The sequence below is a fragment of the Tachysurus fulvidraco genome, chromosome 12 (genome assembly GCF_022655615.1).
Source record: "Tachysurus fulvidraco isolate hzauxx_2018 chromosome 12, HZAU_PFXX_2.0, whole genome shotgun sequence".
Taxonomy (NCBI): Eukaryota; Metazoa; Chordata; class Actinopteri; order Siluriformes; family Bagridae; genus Tachysurus; species Tachysurus fulvidraco.
In genome coordinates this window covers 17958546-17978440 of record NC_062529.1, presented here as the reverse complement: position 1 = coordinate 17978440, position 19895 = coordinate 17958546, and the positions used below count along the sequence as shown (strand labels likewise).

Sequence of the window (19895 nt, the reverse complement as noted above, 5' to 3'; positions counted from 1 at the left end):
GAAAATATTTGATCAGATTTACCTCAGGTTTTGTGCAAATCTATGTCTAGGACTTCTTTTAGCAGTTAACAAGCTAACGTTAATCGATTAAATCTGTGACAGGTACTGTAAATGAGATCTGTTGTCGTTTAACTAAATACAAATTCACTCGTTAACACGGTGCTAAGCGTTACTCTGTTAGTTCCCCCTTCTCAGTCATCAGCTACAATGTTTTATCATGAATCATCTTCTGACTGCACATCCAGGTGGAAATGGGTTGAGGTGTTAGAGGATTAACAAGATATTTCACTTCATTTGGTGTTACAATCTGCCAAGTTGGCGTTTTAAACAAATCAATTCATCCATATGATGAATAGAAATAAGAATAGAATAGCTTATCACACATATCTACTGTAATCTACATCATCAGACAATGATTCATCAGAAAAATATTTACTGGGGCTGAGTAAACCCAAAAAAAGTCTAATGATTGGAGTATATCACTGACAGTGAAGCAAACAAATAAATGACAGAATGACATGAATGCAGGCTGTGTGTGTTATCAGAACGATCCTATTTCCTGCTTCTGAAGTGGCTATTACGAGCAAGTCGTGTTCACGTGCCTTGTTGTCGGAAAGAAGGTGAAACTTTTCTTTTTTTTTTTTGTTTTTATTTCGGCTCCATAACTCATTTCATTCTAGCTAGCTTGCTCACGGAAGGAATTTTGGTTAAATACAAACTATTTGAAGATGAATAAAACGGTTGCTGATTATACGTAAATGAACATAAACAAAATATCAAGCACCAACGAGTAGCTGCTTTAAAAAAAAACAAACACAAAAACTGGAAACTGTACTCTGCTATTTTGGAAGCTTATGTCCTATGTCAGAAATGTGGGCATCGACAGACGGACAGACAGACAGACAGACAGACAAACAGACAGACAGACAGACAGACAGACAGACAGACAGACAGACAGAGAGAGAGATAGATAGATAGATAGATAGATAGATAGATAGATAGATAGATAGATAGATAGATAGATAGATAGATAGATAGATAGATAATTTTTTAATCCCAGAGGAAATTCAAGCATCCATTAGCAACATACAGATAAATATGATTATCACAAACACAATTAATAAGAATATTCATCAAGGTCTTTGGTTTTCCTCATAATTCTCAAATCCATGCCTACAGCTGCTCTAAATTTCCCCTAGCCCTTGTACGTGTCTGAGTGTGTGTAGGATGGTTAAGATGTTAAGCATTATGGATGGATGGATGAAACAGTGTTTATCACAGAGTTGATCAAAACTTATTTAAAATTATAATACTGACAATAAGCTATATTCTCTTTTCAGAGGTCAGCAGGTCATCAAGGCCATTTAACATGAGTAACACTAAGAGATCACATAAACATACACACAATCCAGCCACATTGGCTACATTTCAAAGTATGTGTGTCTCTACGGAGAGCCGTGAGTGCTTTTGAAAGCTCGGTGGTGTGGTGAGGAGCACTTGAGCAATGACTCGTGGGTAAACAGAAGCAGCCACGCATAAAGAGTGGCAGAGAGACAGGAAGCAGAGCTGCTAGTCACATACTCAGCATAACTTCAGACCAGCGATGACACAAAATATTACGGACTCTTTCAACATCCTTAAAAATATCTACGAGCAATTTCCTCATTCGGGAAAAAAAGAGAGAAAAGAATCTAGGTCACCATTAGCTGTGGTGTGACAGCAGATCCCTGAATGAAGGAAAACAGTGAGGTGTTTTTTTTTTAGAGTAATAAGTGACAGATGACTGAGACTGAGAGGGAGTGAAAAATAGCATCGGATAACAAAACAAACACTGAGTCAAAATCAGAGGAAGGGAATGAAAGGATGTGAAAGCTGTAGAAAAGCACAAACTCCGTGGTTGCCTCCGACTTGCTCCCTGCGCTCGGCTAAACTCTGCCACATGAGCCGTCTCTCCACCGTCTCTGCACATAAAGCTCCCACTTACGCTCCATTAAATATTGATTAGCAGAGCATGTGTGTGTGTGAGACAGAGAGAGAGAAAGAGAGAGAGAGAGAGAGAGAAAGAGAGAGAGAGAGAGAGAGAGAGAGAGAGAGAGAGATGCCCTCTTTGAGCCTCGACCAGCTTCACTCGACTCTAGACTCATGGCAACTATTGATCAGAGCTGCTGGTGCGGCTGAAGCACAAAGCCGGACAGAGCTTCTCGACTGGGTGATTATGTGTGTGTGTGTGTTTGTGTGAAGACAATGACTATTGGCTACATCTTTCCTCCAGCTGAATGCAAACGCAAACACACACACACACACACACACACACACAAAGACACGGCCTCGCTCACCATGTCGCAACGCTGGACTGTGAAATATTCACAAAGATAAGCAAATAAATCAATATCCCTGCATATACAGTATCACAGCGTTCAGATGTCCTTCGTCACAGCATACCATTATAACGAAACGCCGACGCAACCTTATTAGCACTGTTATGTTATCACCGTGTAGCCAACACACAGACAGGTGTTCAAACATGCCGTCACACTGAGCAAGCAGCCACGCGGATATGGAAAGTATCAGACCTCGGCTTTAAAGTCTACTTTTGGCACAGCTGCTCGGCTAAGACTTACCAGCCCCTCAACCCCTAACAACCCCTCCTCACTTTTTTGGAAGTCTGGACATGGAGTTATAGCCACAACCAGCGAGAGCGGTAGGATCTGAAGCAGCACTTTACAGACAGGATTAAGCGGCCTGGACACGTATCAGCACTGACCATTACAGAGGGAGAGAGAAAGAGAGAAAGAGAGAGAGAGAGACAGAGAGAGAGAGAGACAGAGAGAGAGCTATCGAGCGAACAGAAGAGCAGGAGAATAAGGGGAGAGATAGAAGGTTGTGGGGTGGGGGGTAAAGAATATCTGGACCGAAGGCAGAAATGGACAGAGAGAGACAGCTGTAAGCGGAAAAAGAGAATAATAGCAAGAACTGATAGTCATCTCTGGAGTAGAGCAGGGCAGCAACTGGCAAACAGCATTCAATAGATCCAGATAAGCAACGCAACTCTAAAGGAAGAAGCCTTTCAAAATCAACAATGTGCTAGAGATGACAAGGAACACACAGGATGCCATATGAAATTGAGAGCAGACCGGAGGATAGAGACAAGAGAAAGAAGAGCCTCGCCGGTCCACCATGCTCGTGCGTGGCTGCTGTGCTCGTTTATGAATTCTGCTCGCCGCCTGAGAAGTTTTTAATATGCGCCCACTCTAAGGCAGCTCAAGGACAGCGGCGGTTAAAAAGCCATTCATCCTGCACACTCCTGCTTCTCTGTGCGCTCAGACAGTAATGATGTATCAGATTATTACACTCTCTGACAAGATGGATATTGAGAACAGGACTCAGCACCTATACAACACACTCACACATTCACACACACACACACACACACACACACACACACACACACACACACACACACACACACACACACACACACACACACACACACTAACTAAACTTGTGAGGATCTAGAATTGACACAATTATTAACACAGCTAATTAACATGATGCTACACCAAACCCTGGTCATAACCTCGGTAACAAAATGATTCACACCAAGATATAAAAGTTGGCCCAATTTCCATGCAGTTCTCCAATTGACCAATCATGTGGCAGTGTATAAAAGCATAAAGAGCTTGTAATGTTAATGTTTACGACAAACAGTAGAATGGAGGAAAATGTGATTTCAGTGACTCGGACCAAAGCGTGTGGAGTTTTATGCACAATACTCACTACGTCTAACGATGCACATAACAAAGAAGAAACAAACAAAGAATAATCCGATTCGAAGCGTGAAGAATGGACGGATTGGTCTAAAAAAAAAAAAAGCTTTTATTGTGTATATTCCATAAAATCATCCGATAAAAATAACACAAACCTTGCTTCTAATTTTTTGTTCACAGCAAACAGGTATTCATTTTATATTATTTTATATTAGAAATGCTTGTACTGTACTTACGCAGTTATCTGCTCAGCCAACAACGTACTGTAGCAGCAGTGCAATGCCAAAAATCATGTACATACAGGTGAAGAGCTTCAGTTTAACGTACACACCAAACATCAGAATGAGGAAAAAATCTGATCTCTGTGATTTTTGTCATGGCATAGTATGAGTATTTAAAAAAAACTGCTGATCTCTTGGGACTTTCAGCCACAACAGTTTCTGGAGTTTCCACAGAAATGGAGTCAGTGACAGTTCTGTGGGTGTTTGCACTTTCTTGATAAGAAAGCTCAGAGGAAAACAGATTGAGCTGCAAGGAAGGACACATAAAGTGACTCAAATAATCATTCTTTACAACCACGTTGAGCAGAAACGCATCTCAGATGACCACGTCAGGTTCCACTCCTGTCATCCGAGAAATTGTTCTTCATTCATGATGTTTGATGTGAAGGTTAACTGAAGCTCTTGACCTGTAGCCACCTGATTTATTTATTTATTTTTTTGCTTTGCCCTGTTGCCACATGACTAATTATCAGCAGGTGTTCCGACTGAAGTGGACAGTGAGTTTTCATTGAAACACATGAGCATGTACACATGTAGTAATCCTCATGAAGCGGAACACAACCGAAGCTGGTACATCTCTTGGTGCCTCGAGATATTCGAGACAAAACATGGCTACTCGTAACCTCTGGAAAAGTGTGAGTGTGTTTACCATCATGTCAATACCTTGAGAGGACACACTGTCCAATCGTGTAGAGACGGGACAACCGGCATAACCTCTGACAGAGCTGAGCCGACATTATAATCAGTCCTATTACATCAACCCTATACACGCGTGTAGTAACACATCAGTCGAGACTGGAGAGCGGAGACAGGAGAATTCCCTCTCTTTCCCCACGCATGAATACACACTCTAACTATGTCCTTCAAAACACACGCGTGCACAGAAAGCCATCGGCTGCACAACACAATGGATGCACAGAGACATCAAATTCAAATTACTTTAAACATTGCTGCAAGCACACACACACATACACACACGATATTCTACAATACACACTTCAGTTCTTTCAAAGTGAACGCGCTGACTGTAATCCATCATTGAAGTGGCATTAAAGATAGATATTCAGTGTGAGCTTTTCAAAAAAAAAAAAAAAAAGGTTTATAAACACAGATTTAAAGCAGCTTCCTTCTGTGCTTATATTTTTGTTCTGAAAGCAGGAACGAGCCACGGACATTACTGAATCATCAAACAGGCTACGGATTCTGAACGCAGCGGCGTTCAGTGCTGCTAAATTAAAGTATTCCGCTAAGGAACACGTTTGGGGAATAGCTCCTCTAATGCTATCAGGGAGCAGAGTGAGAAAGAAGGAAGAAAAAGAAAGGATAAAAAGGGAGAGTAGGGGTTTGGTTATGGGAAGCACTGGAGAGTTTTGGGAACTCTCCAAGACTTTCATTATCTTTGATGTAGATTATCAAAAAACATAATTAAGCCCATATAATTATCCCTCTCCCTTTTTCCTTTCCTTCTTTCATCCCTCTGCCTTTCTCTCCCCCTCTCTCTGTCTGTCAGTCTCTCTCTTTCTCTCTCTCTCTCTCTCTCTCTACCCATCTCTCTTTTCCACACTAATCAATGAGGAACGGGGTGTAATCTCTGACTTTAACGGCCCTCATTTCTCTCTACTCCTCATAAGAGCCAGGCCTCAAGGCATGGCACAGGGCCAGCACACACACACACACACACACACACACACACACACACACACACACACACACACACACACACACACACACACACACACACACACACACACACACACACACACACACACACACACAATCACCTCACTCTGTCTCTGTCACTATGCTGATGAGAAAACTTTAATTCAATACAGCACATCCACAGTCACACATCCAAAGGCCCAAATCACCACATTGCCATTCTGGTACGGTTATTAGATGCCATTTTTCTAATCTTTACACTATTTGTAAAAGAATGAAGACTTCTAGTGCTTTTAGATGAGTCTTCCATGCCCTTTCTTTTTTTCTGAATGTGCACTCTGAGTGGCATATTACTCTGAAGAGATGGAAAGATGAGTGACCAGATTTGACCATGTATGAAACACTGCTGTAATCATAAAGAGCGTCCTTCCTGTGCGGGACTCTCGTGCTCATACTGAACATCACTTCAACACACTTTTGCTGTGTACAATTTAATTCAATTCAAATGTCTTTGTTTAGCACTTTTAACAATGGACATTGTCTCAAAGCAGCTTTACAGAACATAAGAGACATAATACAAAAAGTTTAATATTATACAAAGATTAATATAATACAAACATTCATCAATTTTCTACCGCTTATCCGAACTTCTCGAGTCACGGGGAGCCTGTGCCTATCTCAGGCGTCATCGGGCATCGAGGCAGGATGCACCCTGGACGGAGTGCCAACCCATCACAGGGCACACACACTCACAATCACACAATACAGACAATTTTCCAGAGATGCCAATCAAGCTACCATGCATGTCTTTGGACCGGGGGAGGAAACCGGAGTACCCAGAGGAAACCCCCGAGGCACGGGGAGAACATGCAAACTCCACACACACAAGGTGGAGGCGGGACTCGAACCCCCAACCCTGGAGGTGTGAGTTAAACATGCTAACCACTAAGCCACCGTGCCCCCTATAATACAAACAGCTAAGATTAATATTAGACTTATATTTAAATGTGTTATGCCCAATGAGCAAGCCTGAGATTACTTTGGCAACTGTGGCAAGGAAAATCTCCCTTAGATGGAAGAGGAAGAAACCCTGAGAGGAACCAGAATCAAAAGGGAACCTCATCCTAATTTGGGTGACAATAGAGGGGTGTGATTATAAATATACAGTCGACAATTGTGTATTTAAAGCTATATGTCAGATCCTACGCTTTAGGCAAGCTGTGTAAATGGTTTTTCAGCTCTACAACTGTGTATACAGTAAACTTATTTTTCAGGACAAAATCCACTGCTCTCCCTCTCCACTGCTTCTCTCTTTCTACCCAACCTGAGGCGTCCAGAAATTGTACCAGTTCCGATCTTCTTCCGTGCGAAGAAAAGATTTTGGACCTCCATTGAGATGAGACCGACTCTGAGAATCCTGAGGCATCTAGAGATTTACCAACTCCAGTTAGACTCTGCGATACTAAAGAGGAGATGTGAACTCCATGTGGTCTTTTGCATCAATACAACATTTGTCAGACTGTATATTTATAATCACACCATCCAGTGTCACCCATATGAGGATGAGGTTCCCTTTGAGTCTGGTTCCTCTCAAGGTTTCTTACTTTACCATCTAAGGAAGTTTTTTCTTGCCACTGCTGCCTGAGTCACCTCATACTTGCTCATAGGGGATAAATACATACACATTGTGAACTAAATCTATCTAATACTAATCTTGAATGTTGTATTATATTAATCTTTATATTATTCCTTATATTAACCTTTTGTTCTATGTTTATCTTCTATAAAGTTGCTTTGAGACAATGTCAATTGTAAAAAGCTCTATACAAATAAACTTGAATTGAATTGAATTGAACAAAATGAAAAGAATGTACAAATGAATGTACATTAATCTGCTTGCAAGCTAGACAACATAGTATAAAGCAATCCTTTTCAGAATCTGATTCAAACAACATTTGGCCATATTGTGTCGTTAATATTACTTATATACTGTAATAATAATTTCTTATTTATAGAACTTAAGCAAGAGCGTGGCTATACTGAAGATAAAGAAACTGACGTATAGGAAAAATAGTGTAATATCATAGTGTAATATCATACCTAGCTATCTTTTGTTTGTTATTTTACCCTGATGCTTATTCTCTAGCAGCATGTTTCATTTCTTTATGTCTAAAAACATGATAAATCTGTTGTCTGCTGTCCTTGATTTCTGATCCTCTGTTCCCTCTGACACAACAAATCTGATGTAAACCTTTTTTAAAACATTACCAAAAAGGTTTATAACACTCTCAAGGTTGTCAACATCATATACAACTCCTGAAGTACTTTCTTCATAGATGTCTTTGATTTCCAGGTGATTCTGAATGTTTGATGGAAGTTATTCAGGTATGGATGTTTACGTTTCACTACCCGTCATGACAGACTTCAGTGATAAAGATTCAATACTAAAACATATTTAAATCTGACAGACTTCTTTATCCAGAATGTGAGAGAGTCCAGTCAAAGCCCATAGCTGTGAAGTTGAGGTTTGAGGCCCTTGCTTAAATCATTTACAGTTATGTTGCGGTAGCCTTTTCCTACTGACACGGTGCTGGTTTTAGGGTCTAATCTTAAACCACTATACACATTTCAGACACAGAAGGAGCCAAATTTGGTTTGGTTTCAACCCAAAAATATTGCTGGTTTGGAACCAAGAACTGGTGATGCCATTCATCTTGAGGTAGATATACTGTACCATTCCTCGCCATTAAACCAACTTCTTCCTCAATGACGGGTAACATTAAGCTTGCGGACTGATTTTAAACTTAAAAAATATTTACTTCAACCTATGACTCCTCTTTGATGAGTGATGAAAAGTCTTCAGGATTTTAACCTAGACTTACAACTATCCTAAAAGCTTCTTCTGAAAGCTGAACTTCCGAACCCCTGCTTCTTTCAGCCAGTCAAGTGCTTTTCCACTGGGATTCATTACCCTAGCATAAACATCTCGTTTTTTTCACTGGCATATTTTTTTTTTTTGTAGGAAGAAAAAGACTTAGGGCGAGAGGTCAGGGCTACACAGTGATTAGAAAAGACAGAGGCCCAGTCTTCCCTAAAGCAGCCCTGGCCTTCACTAACCCCCCAAATCTCATCTGTCCTAAAGGCAGGCATTCATCTTCTCCATCCTCCAATCATCTTACACACACTGAGACACTCGACCTCCACTCAGACTCGTCAATACAGAGACTGAGACTGCAGCTTAGACGTCAGGGGACGGAGCAGGGCAGAGGACACAGAGACAGGGGCAGGCCTAATGGAGAAAAATGTGCCAAGTACTAAACGAATATCATCCGGCCTCTTCTACCAACACTCCCTCAAGACACTGAGATGGATCTGAGAGCGATTGAGTATATATGTACGGGTGAGGCCGTAGCCTGGCGTAGGAAGGCAGTGGTGATCTGGGATACCCAATTCACTTCTGCACTTGTGTATGATCTAATAGGACTAAGTGTGAGTGATTCTCTCTCCCTCAGCAGGCAGCCTGAATGTGATACAGTAATATCGTTTTTGGAAGCCAGGAGGAGAAAACTCAGCCAAGACTGAGAGAAGCAAGACTTTATTCTTGACATGAGGGACACCAATCTATCAGCATTCGTGTCTCTGCATCTCTGTTCAATCAAAGATGGTAGCTAATTTAACAACATTTAAAAAAAAAGCACAAAAAAAGCACAGACAGTTGCACATTTGAACCGTCTCTATAGACATAGTGCTATAAATTTAGCATTGCATTATGCAGAGACCCAAAACGTGCTTGTAATAGATCATATTTTTTCTATACCGAGTGACAAATTGCTTACTTTAACTTTTAGAAAATATTGGAAATGCCCCCAGCTCTACAAGCACCTACACCATTTCCCTGATAAAGTAGTGTCCTGTTATCCTAGGTGTAGATCCTCCTACTCCAGATCCCCAGAGGGCTACAAGCTCCCACTTCAACTCATACTGAGCTGCACAAGCACCCATTCCTGCCACCTTAAAGCCTATGAGCTCCTACTGTATAGTACTACCACCCTAAGCTGAATCCTGAAGCCAGGTCTTATTCCTACTATCTTGAGCTACACAACACACAACACTTTAGGCCACAAGCTCCTGATACCCAGGAACTCTACCTACATTGAGCCACACAAGCTCCTACCTCTGCCAGCAAGATACCTTTGAGCTCCTATTCATGCCATCCTGAGGCCCACAGACTTCTACACCTGTCAACATTTACATTTCTGGCATTTAGCAAACACACCGTGTCCAGATTGACTTACATTTTATTTCAATTTCTACAACTGAGCAATAGAGGGTTAACAGCCTTGCTCAGGAGCCCAGCAGCGGCAGCTTGCTGGACTTGGGATTCGAATGCATTACCTTCCAATCAGTAGTCCAACGCCTTAACCACTAGGCTATCACATCCCAAACATTTCAACCATTCCAGGTCCTACTCTTGACATTCATTTATCATCTTGCAATTCAAATATCTTACATCTGACATTGTGTGGTCCATAACCTCCCAATCTTGCCAACTAGGGCACAAGAGACCCACAAAGAACACAAGATCAATTAGAGACCCCTAGGCCACAAGAGGCCACTAGAGTCCACAAGGCCAAACAGAAACCCCTAAGCCAGAAGCTCCTATTCCCTCAATTTAAAGACCCACAAACATCTATGCTTGCCAGATTACAAAGAGTCCTACAATCTTCTTCATGCCATCTAAAAGTCTACAAGCTCCACAAGGTCATACTCATGATACATCAATGCTTAAGTTCTTATTGTAGGAACTAAAGTACCTGTAAAACCTGTCTGCTTTTGCATAACTTTTCATTTAAACTCCAGAATTAAGCACGACCTGTCAATGACATCCTCCTGAATTGACTGAGATGTGACGAGAGCCAGAAGATTAAAAATGTTCCTAACGTACTAACTTTCAAGGAAAGTAGATTTTTGTACAAAAGGTATGAAGCACATAATTCCCCTGACAGCAGCACAAACTATCGGAATATCCAAACACGGAACTCATTAGAACAAAATCTTTTGTTTTACAGATAACTAAGTGCATTTCTCACTCAAAACAGTGGGAAGCAGTGCTGCCTTAAAGTCAGTATGAAATATGGTTCCTCCAGTATGATGGCAGGTTCTGGTTAAAGTAGATGATTATCAAGAGCCGGCCACCCCCATAGTATCATCCACTATTTTGTTTATTTTCCTAAAATAGAAATTCCTTGCTCATTTCGATTGATACATGGAGGTTCAGAGTCCCATCTGAGACGCATTAATCAGATGCTTAAATTCCTCTGCACCGTCAGATTCCAGCAAGACATCACAGGAAGAGAGATGTAAGAGAAAGAAAGAGAAAAGAAGAAAGGTAAGTGTGGTTCAAACGACAGATGGGTACTACGCCTCATCAGAAAGACATCAGCACTTGATGAAATTCTGTTATCAAGAAGGAGAGGAAATTAATTAGCTAGATAATGACTGCACAGTCATAACAACACGGCATGCTAGCAAAAGGGGATATTGATATTTTAACATATCTTTAACGTGACAGCTTTTGTGAACACTGTGAACACTTGCCACCATCTCTTTGTAATATGACTTAGTAACACCACGGTTTTCGTCTTCTTAATTAGGAAATAGAAACATGAACCGTTTTGCATGCAAAGGTTTGAAAGGAAAAACTATATACAAATTATAAACAGATCACAAAAAAACAGACGAACGACGCTAACGGTACTCAAACTATGACTTTTATCCTGACCATGACTGAGAAGAACGCACATTCAGTCCCCAGCAGTAGCTATTAAACAATCGAAGCCCAAGAGGATAGGAAGGGGATGTCTAGGCAGAGAGATAGAGTGACAGACAGCATCTCTCCACTCTCCTGCAGCTGCTCCCACATTGCCCTCTCCAGCAGAGTGATGTGAGACGCCCCAAACAACCACCCCCACCCCCCCCCCCCTTCCAGACTCCTCCAGCTCGGCCGTGTTTCATCTCCTTCTCTTTACTTTCTCTGCCATTCCCTAGGATTGGCACTCTTTTTCTGCCTTGCTCCACAGTTTCCATCCCCTCACACTCATTTTAATTATGCAGAGCAAGCGGTGACGCATCCAGCCTGGGAGTTAAATGAAAGAAGAAGAGGCGCAGCAAAGAAGGGGGGTGAGTGTGGGGGTAAGGGAAACGAGTGGAGACTTGGCTGAAGACAGGACAAAAAAAACCCAACATGGGTTTCGGAATTAAAGTGTGTGTTTGTGTGTGTGTGTGTGTGTGTGTGTCTCTGTGTGTGTGTGTGTGTGTGTGTGTGTGTGTGTGTGTGTGTGTGTGTGTGTGTGTGTGTGTATGACAATGACAGCCTTGGCAACAGCCAGCAAGGCATGGAGAAACAGGCTCCCAAAATGTCACAGGGCCCAGAGGGGGGCAGCATAAGGGGAAATGAGGGTAAGAGAGCTATATCAATTGACAACTCGGAATGACAATTCACACACACACACACACACACACACACACACACACACACACACACACACACACACACACACACACACACACACACACACACAAGTCTTGTAAATACTGTCATAGCTAAATCCAGTTATGCCTAAACATATCAAGCCTAACCCATAAGGTGTCACAGTTTCTCCCCACATCAATGTTCCTATAGCAACCAGTACCATGCGCTCGTGTTTGTTTTGGTTTCTGTTTTTGGTCATGGTCACGTTTCCCTGATTCTGGTTTCTTTGCCTCCTTACGTTGTCTTGCCACGCATTCACGTCGTTAAGTTCTATGAATGTTTACACTAAACATATTTTTGCAAAACCTTTTCTAAATCTTTGGCCAATCAGTCAAACATATCTGTGAGCAGAGCTTCAAATCTATAAAATGTCCTTTCAGTGCAAGTAACTAGAATTCATTTTCACTGGTATTAGAAAATTATATAAAACTGTACCGAAACATCTCTCTTCAGACTTTCTTTCATGCCATTCTCAACCTACGATGTTTAGTGTTCAAATATAATGGCTGATGCTTTAAATTCACATTATAGAATCAGGTTTTTTTTTTTTTTTAAATGAGTGTTTTTGCGGAATTCGCTGAATCACCTTAGACTTCAATTACAAGTGAATAAGCGTGCTTTAAACGTTTTCCTTCAGGAAAAGTAAATTCCTGCAGAAATACTTCTCGGTGTTATTCACACATATGCTGCAGATGTGGTGGATAGCAATTAGTTTGAAAGAAGCTGGAGTAGTTCTTCAAAATATGTTACTCTGAACTTCATGTCCATGTATTCCTGTCATCATGAGGACATTTTCGGTGTCCTAATTGCTTTACTTTTATATTATTCATTTATTTATTCTTTGGAAGGAAAAAAAAAAACTTCTGTAGCTTAAGTATTTCTGAAATAGTTTCTATCTAGTAGAACGTAACAGATGGCAGAGACTGTCTACTAGTTTGACATGAACACGCCTGTAAAAATCTTATACGATCTTAAAGAGACCCTGATTGCTTTACCGGCATCATATTTACCCGTGTCATAAACTTGCATTTGTTTTTGTGGACGCTAACCATTGGACTCTTTCATAAAGATTATATAGTGTGCTATTATATTTGCAATAAATCTCGCATAGCCTGTGCCTATTGTGTAAAATACAGTACATGCCTCATGAATTTCAGCTTAAAGAAAAAGATCTTTAATAGTAAGTTTGTTCCGAAACAGACACACACAAGCCAGCATCACTAGCTAATCTCTAGTTTGTTGGAACTAGTGAGCAAGATACGGTATATGAAGCAACCTAGACCACAGTTTAGTCGAAGGAATTTGACAAATTTGATTTATGGGGAAAAAACTTGCTTAGGCAAATGGTCTTAACCCACGTATGCATTAGTGATTACTTAACCAAGCATCACTAGCTAATATCTCACTAGCTACCTGGAGTTAGATAGCTAGCTTGGACTAATTCCTTGGAATTTTACTAATTTTATTTATTTAGAAACCTTGCTTCAGTGGGTCCAAATCTTCCCACAATGTAAAGAAAAGACAATAACAATAAAGACAAAAAAGCACCACACAGAGTCCCTTCATCATTCCAAGGGTCTAAGCAGTCACCTTTATAGGCTAATGGATGTAATAATGAACGCAGTTATGGATGTGCACTGTATAAAACACAATTACACACACACACACACACACACACACACACACACACACACACACACACACACACACACACACACACACACACACACACACACATACACACACACACACACTTAATGTTTGCAGTTAGCCTGGAAGAGTTTGCTTAGGCTCCTTAGCTCAGCTGAGATGAGGTAGTGTGAGGAGCGGTGTAATCCAGCCCTCCGGTGCTAAAAGCACAGAACGAGGAAGCGGAGGAAGGAGGGATGAAAAAAGAAAGAGCTGGGATCTTGTCTTGTACACTTCGTTCAGTGATGCAGTATGTTTTTTTTCATGGTACATCCTCTCTCTCTCTCTCTCTCTCTCTCTCTCTCTCTCTCCCTCTGTATTGCCATTCAACAGCCAGCCCTTAGCAGTAATGCTTTATTTATTACAGCGAATATGCTGCTCCCAACCACTTCCGGCCTCTCGTTCCCCTAAAGAGCTTTTAATCATTTCGCACTTTAAATTCGACGCTGGCCTCGCCGGCATTCTCTCCCCCTCGCTTTTCTTTCCACTCGATCTTCGACTTGAGCTTCCTCGCCCACTTTCTCCCCTCAGTCTATTCCATTCGCGTCAGTTGATCTGTTCATTTGTGATTTAAATATTTCTCTTTCTTTAGCTTGCTGCTCTATCAAAACAAGAGTGTGAAAGGGAAAGTTATTCGACATGTTTCGGCATGAGAGCGAGAGAGACAGATAGAGGCCCTCGCACCAATAAAAATAGATAGCTTGTCATGCTGATGAATGATTAACCGAAGGCCTGACACGCAGCACAGAACAGAGGAAGAGAGAAAGATAGAAAGAGAGAGAGAGAGAGAGAGAGAGAGAGTGAGAGAGAGAGAGCAAGGGAAGGAGGGGCCCTTCACCGTCGGGCCACATTCATATTCTCACTGCCGCTATAACTGCTCCTTCAATTAGAGGGGAGAAGGGCAAAACACCTCATTATCAGCTAGAGAAAACAACGATACGTGTTATAGATAAAGGCGAGGTCAAGAATGGTTATGGGAATCATACTATAGAACCCTAATTAGGTCTATTTCATCACCGGTTCTTTAATGCTGTGATAAAGAGCGATGATGTCACTCACCTCTGCACTTCGATCAAAGCATGACTGGTGGAGTGTATAATCGCACAGTAATCCATGAGAAATGTAATATCACTTAAAGGGTCAGCAGTTTTACCGCAAAGTAAGCAGAACTAGGTTTATAAAAAATGCCAACAAATCCAGATAACTTGTGAGGTGTTGGTTGTTCGCATTATGTTTCACTCCGTTGACCTGATAATGGGTTTTTTAGATGATAGTATCATGATTGACTAGATGATGGTGTTCCACAGTATGTGTTTTGACTCCTTGTCCTTATTTTTCTAGATATCTGTAGTCTACAGTACATACCAAGTGTCTGCCTCTTTGCACTGATCGTCTGAATGTTGGTGGTCCACATTATGTGTCCAAGCCTCCTTGTCCTGATCCGTGGAATGTTGGTGGTCCACATTTTGTGTTTTTTTTTCTTCTTGTCCTTATAAGCTGGGCGTTGGCAGCCCACGTTAGAGGTTTTTTCCACAGTGTCCTGACTGGCAGATTAATGTGGGTTTTGCCACTCTGCCCTGGTTGGCTGGATGTTGGTGGTCCACGTTATGTGTTCACGCATCTTTTACCTGATTGGCTAGACGATGGTGGCACACATTAGGTGTTTTTACCACTGTGCGTTGATTGGCTGCATTTTGTAGGGCTACATTGTCTTTTGTTTCCTTTTCATGACTGCCTTCATGTTGGTGGTCCATGTTCTGTCTTTAGCCTCAATGTCCTCATTGCTGAATGTCGGTGGTCCACATAATGTGTTTTTCATCCTGTTGGCAAATTCTGCCATTGAGTGAATCAGTTGCTAATATTTAATTGACAGGTGGTGGAAAATTGTAATTTACATTACTGATAGAAACCAAGCGGTCTAGATGAAGTTGTAGGCATGTCAGTACCAGTGTTGCTCAGTATCCATCAAAGCCCTGTGGTCAGTTTTGCCCATGATCACTGGGGCAGCTGAAATCACAGAGGATGGCAAGGCTGTGTTTTCCTTCCTTTGATGCTATTTGTTGTGCCTCCAGGTGCTTTGCTCAGAGCTCCCTGTGTTTTCATGTTTCGTTGTCCTTTAGAACCCTTTTCATTGCCTGTCACATTGAAGAGGTGGAAAACAAACCAGTACTGTCACAGTGCTTTTTTCTCAAATTAAGACAAATCATCCAGGGGCAGTCATTAATAAATAATCGTTAGAAATCAGGTGATAGTCAAACCAGATAAGTGAGGAAAAATATGATGCTTTAATTATATTCTTATGTCATCACATACACTGCATAAATCTACCGAATAACTAAAGGGAGAATGGAACAGTGAAGGAGGTGTGGCTTCTGTCACTGAAAGGCCACCTGAAGGAGGTGTGGCTTCTCTGCCTATCAGTCTCACTAAAAGAGGTGTGGCTTCTCTGCCTATCAGTCTCACTAAAAGAGGTGTGGCTTCTCTGCCTATCAGTCTCACTAAAAGAGGTGTGGCCTCTGTTTCTATCAGTCCCACTGAAGGAGGTGTGGCTTCTCTTCCTATTAATCATACTGAAGGAGGTGTGGCTTCTCTTCCTATTAATCATACTGAAGGAGGTGTGGCTTCTCTTCCTATTAATCATACTGAAGGAGGTGTGGCTTCTCTTTCTATGAATCATACTAAAGGAGGTGTGGCTTCTCTGCCTATCAGTCCCATTGAAGGAGGTGTGGCTTCTGTTTCTATCAGTCACCCTGAAGGAGGTGTGGCTTCTCTTCTTATTAATCATACTGAAGAAGGTGTGGCCTCTCTGCCTGTCAGTCCAACTGAATGAGGTGTGGCCTCTGTTTCTATCAGTCCCACTGAAGGAGGTGTGGCCTCTGTTTCTATCAGTCCCACTGAAGGAGGTGTGGCCTCTTTGCCTGTCAGTCCAACTGAATGAGGTGTGGCCTCTGTTTCTATCAGTCCCACTGAAGGGGGTGTGGCCTCTGTTTCTATCAGTCCCACTGAAGGAGGTGTGGCCTCTGTTTCTATCAGTCCCACTGAAGGAGGTGTGACATTCCACAACCCAATATTATAGTTTTCAGTACCGAATCACATCCAATTAAAACAGCTTGAGCTCATATAATTTGAAATCACTGCCTTGCATGTATCTTTTATACGTCTTGAACCATATTGACATAATAAGAGATTTACACACAACCACATCTATAATAATTGCTTTAACTGTGTGCTTTTTTGTATATAAAAAAAGTTGACAATATCTTATGATCAAGCCCCAGTCTTAATGTATAACTATTATATGACTAATCGCATCGTATATTTATCTCGAGTGGCTAAAAAAGGAGACACAACAAACGGAGACTCCCCAAACAACCCCCACCACACACACACACACACACACACACACACACACACACACACACACACACACACACACATACATACACACACATACACACAGTGATGAACAGACCGTGACAGCAGGAGAAAAGAAGCTGCATGTGACATTGTGAAGCGGCCATGACGGGGATTGGTGAGGCGCCGAGAGCCTTGACCCAAAGTAAAAGAGAGAGAGCAAGAGAGAGAGAGAGAGAGAGAGAGAGAGAGACGGGGACGAGTGAAGAGCTATGACAGACAGAAAAATGTAGACAGTTTAACAATGATGTGGACTACACCTAGAACCTGAGAGCGTGTGAGAAGAGGCGTTCTTTTAAACTATATATAACGTCATGTAAACTAGGAACTGTAGACAGGTTGCATATTAGATACATAATGCCCCAGAGCTGTGAATAATGTGTGTTTCCGATTGGGTGTAATGGTAGAATGAGCCTAAAAGTCTAACTGACACATACCTGCATATAACTTCAGAACATAAAACCAAAATTGCTGTACATACAGCTTTTTTTTTTTTTTACCAACAAAACATTGAAAAAAAGCCAAAGGCAGTTGGTAGGTGACGAATTTATCATAAACTATTCATCAATCCATGGAATTGGGTGCTCGCCATATTTACATGGGCGGCTTCGTTTACTACAGCTCTGGCTTTGTCCTCATCACGCTAGCCATTCTTTTAACAAAATGCAACAACAAGCTTCACAAAAGCAGAACAGTGTCTGCTAATGTTGAAAAGAAAGGCGTAGCTTCCAGCTCTTCTCTTCGTTGGTTGGCCATATGGTTCTATAGAGGTCTCAAACAAAAGCTGGAGCATAGGCTCGTCACCCATTTTAGAACTCAATTGTCTCAACAGACACGGCGGGCCTCGGCATTCGCCACATCTAACGAAGTTTACCAGCAAAATTCCTAAATCAAGCTAAACAGGAAAGAGAGGAAAAGGCGAGAAAGGAGGGGAAGAAAGACAGTGCTGTTTCAGAGAAGTCTGGAGAAATTATTGCTTGTCTTAGGGCACAATTTGCTCCATGAGAGTAAGAATGAAGTCAATTTTGTGGAGGAATTCTATTAGAATGTGTCTAATGGCATAAAGCCATCAAAAACAAACAGGGCCAGAGTTGGCGGCATAAAAGGGCAGATTCTGCTTCTTACGGCAGCTAAATCTCATTAAGGACTCGTGCTGAAAAAAAAATGCCCCAATTACCGCCCTAATTCCAGCCCAGAGTCTTATTTTATTACCTCTGGAATTGATTTTTGGGTGTGAACGGATGACTAAATAAATTATTATAAAAACAAGGAGACGAGGGCTGGTCGAACTTCTCTGTTATTTCGGCATTGAATAGGGACTTTGTTTTGTATGTGGCTCATGTAATGGACAAATGAATAGAAGACAGAGGAGGAAAATGAACTAGGAGGGATTTGCCTTCTGAAGCCGTCATACACCAATGCTATATGACAATGACATCATGACAAAAGCCTATTGATATTCCAGCAGAAGAAAAGGCAAATTTTCTATTAAAGAGCATAGGAAATGAGGTCTACGGCAAAGCATCAGCTTGATGTCTTGACTCCTTTATAAGACTAAGACAAGGTGCTCCTTCATCTTGTGTTGAGAGAGTGATTGCATGTCTGTTGTTTCAGCTCATCACTATGATCACACTCCTGATAGATTAGCTATGCTAGTTTTAATTAGTTATGCTTTTTGGACACAGATATTGCGCTGTCATTTTTTTGGACACTGGTGAATGTGCGGTGTGCTGCTTAACCTCTGGTAGCTGATGACAGAATGACGAAATATAACTAATAATGAAAAAAATGAATAAAGAAGAGACATACTGTATACGTGTATTTGTGCATTTGTAAGAGGTTTGATTCAAGGAACCTTAGAGCCGGTCTTTAATACAGTGATTGTCATTTTATGTCAGATTGTCATATTTATTTCTTTTTTTTATAATAGCACTAGACTACCTAACATTCATTACATGAGTATATCGTACCATCGTGGGAATCCCTAGTGTGTCATTTTGATGAGTCATCTTCTTATTAATTAATTACTATTAATCAAGCAAGACAGTTAGTCTTCAGATTTGGAAATAAACCCTCATGACCAAAAGGAATCGCAGTATTTGATCATAAGATTGGGAATTTAAATACTAGGACCACAAAGCTACTTGGGTGTTTGGCCCTTTTTTTTACCAGTACACTGGCGTTCCATTATGCTGGAGGAATGGAAGTCGACTTATCGGACATTTTCAATCTGTATAAACAAATGAAGGATTTGATTGCCGCAAGTCTGACATAAAATTAGTCAGGACAGTGTAAAAATTTTATTTTTACTCTGAATTTTAGTGGTTGAAGATAACGGCTTTAAATATCAGATGCTTATGAACAAGCACTTGGGGCATGTCAGAGAACAGAAATAAGTTTGATATCATCATTTGCTTTGAAGGTCTAAACCTTTTTTGAGCTTTTCTATGAATATATTTATATACATATACATTTTTCATATGTCATTAACCACCACTGTGAAGTATGACATGACAAAGAAATACAAAGCCGAACACAGACACAACCAAAACA

At 41.2% G+C, this 19895-nt stretch overlaps 1 protein-coding gene across 2 annotated transcripts in view; it reads right to left on the bottom strand.

The window, feature by feature from the left end:
• Window positions 1–19895, bottom strand: part of LOC113659566 (AT-rich interactive domain-containing protein 1B-like) — a 207936-nt gene that overhangs the window by 90881 nt on the left and 97160 nt on the right. The window lies entirely within an intron of this gene.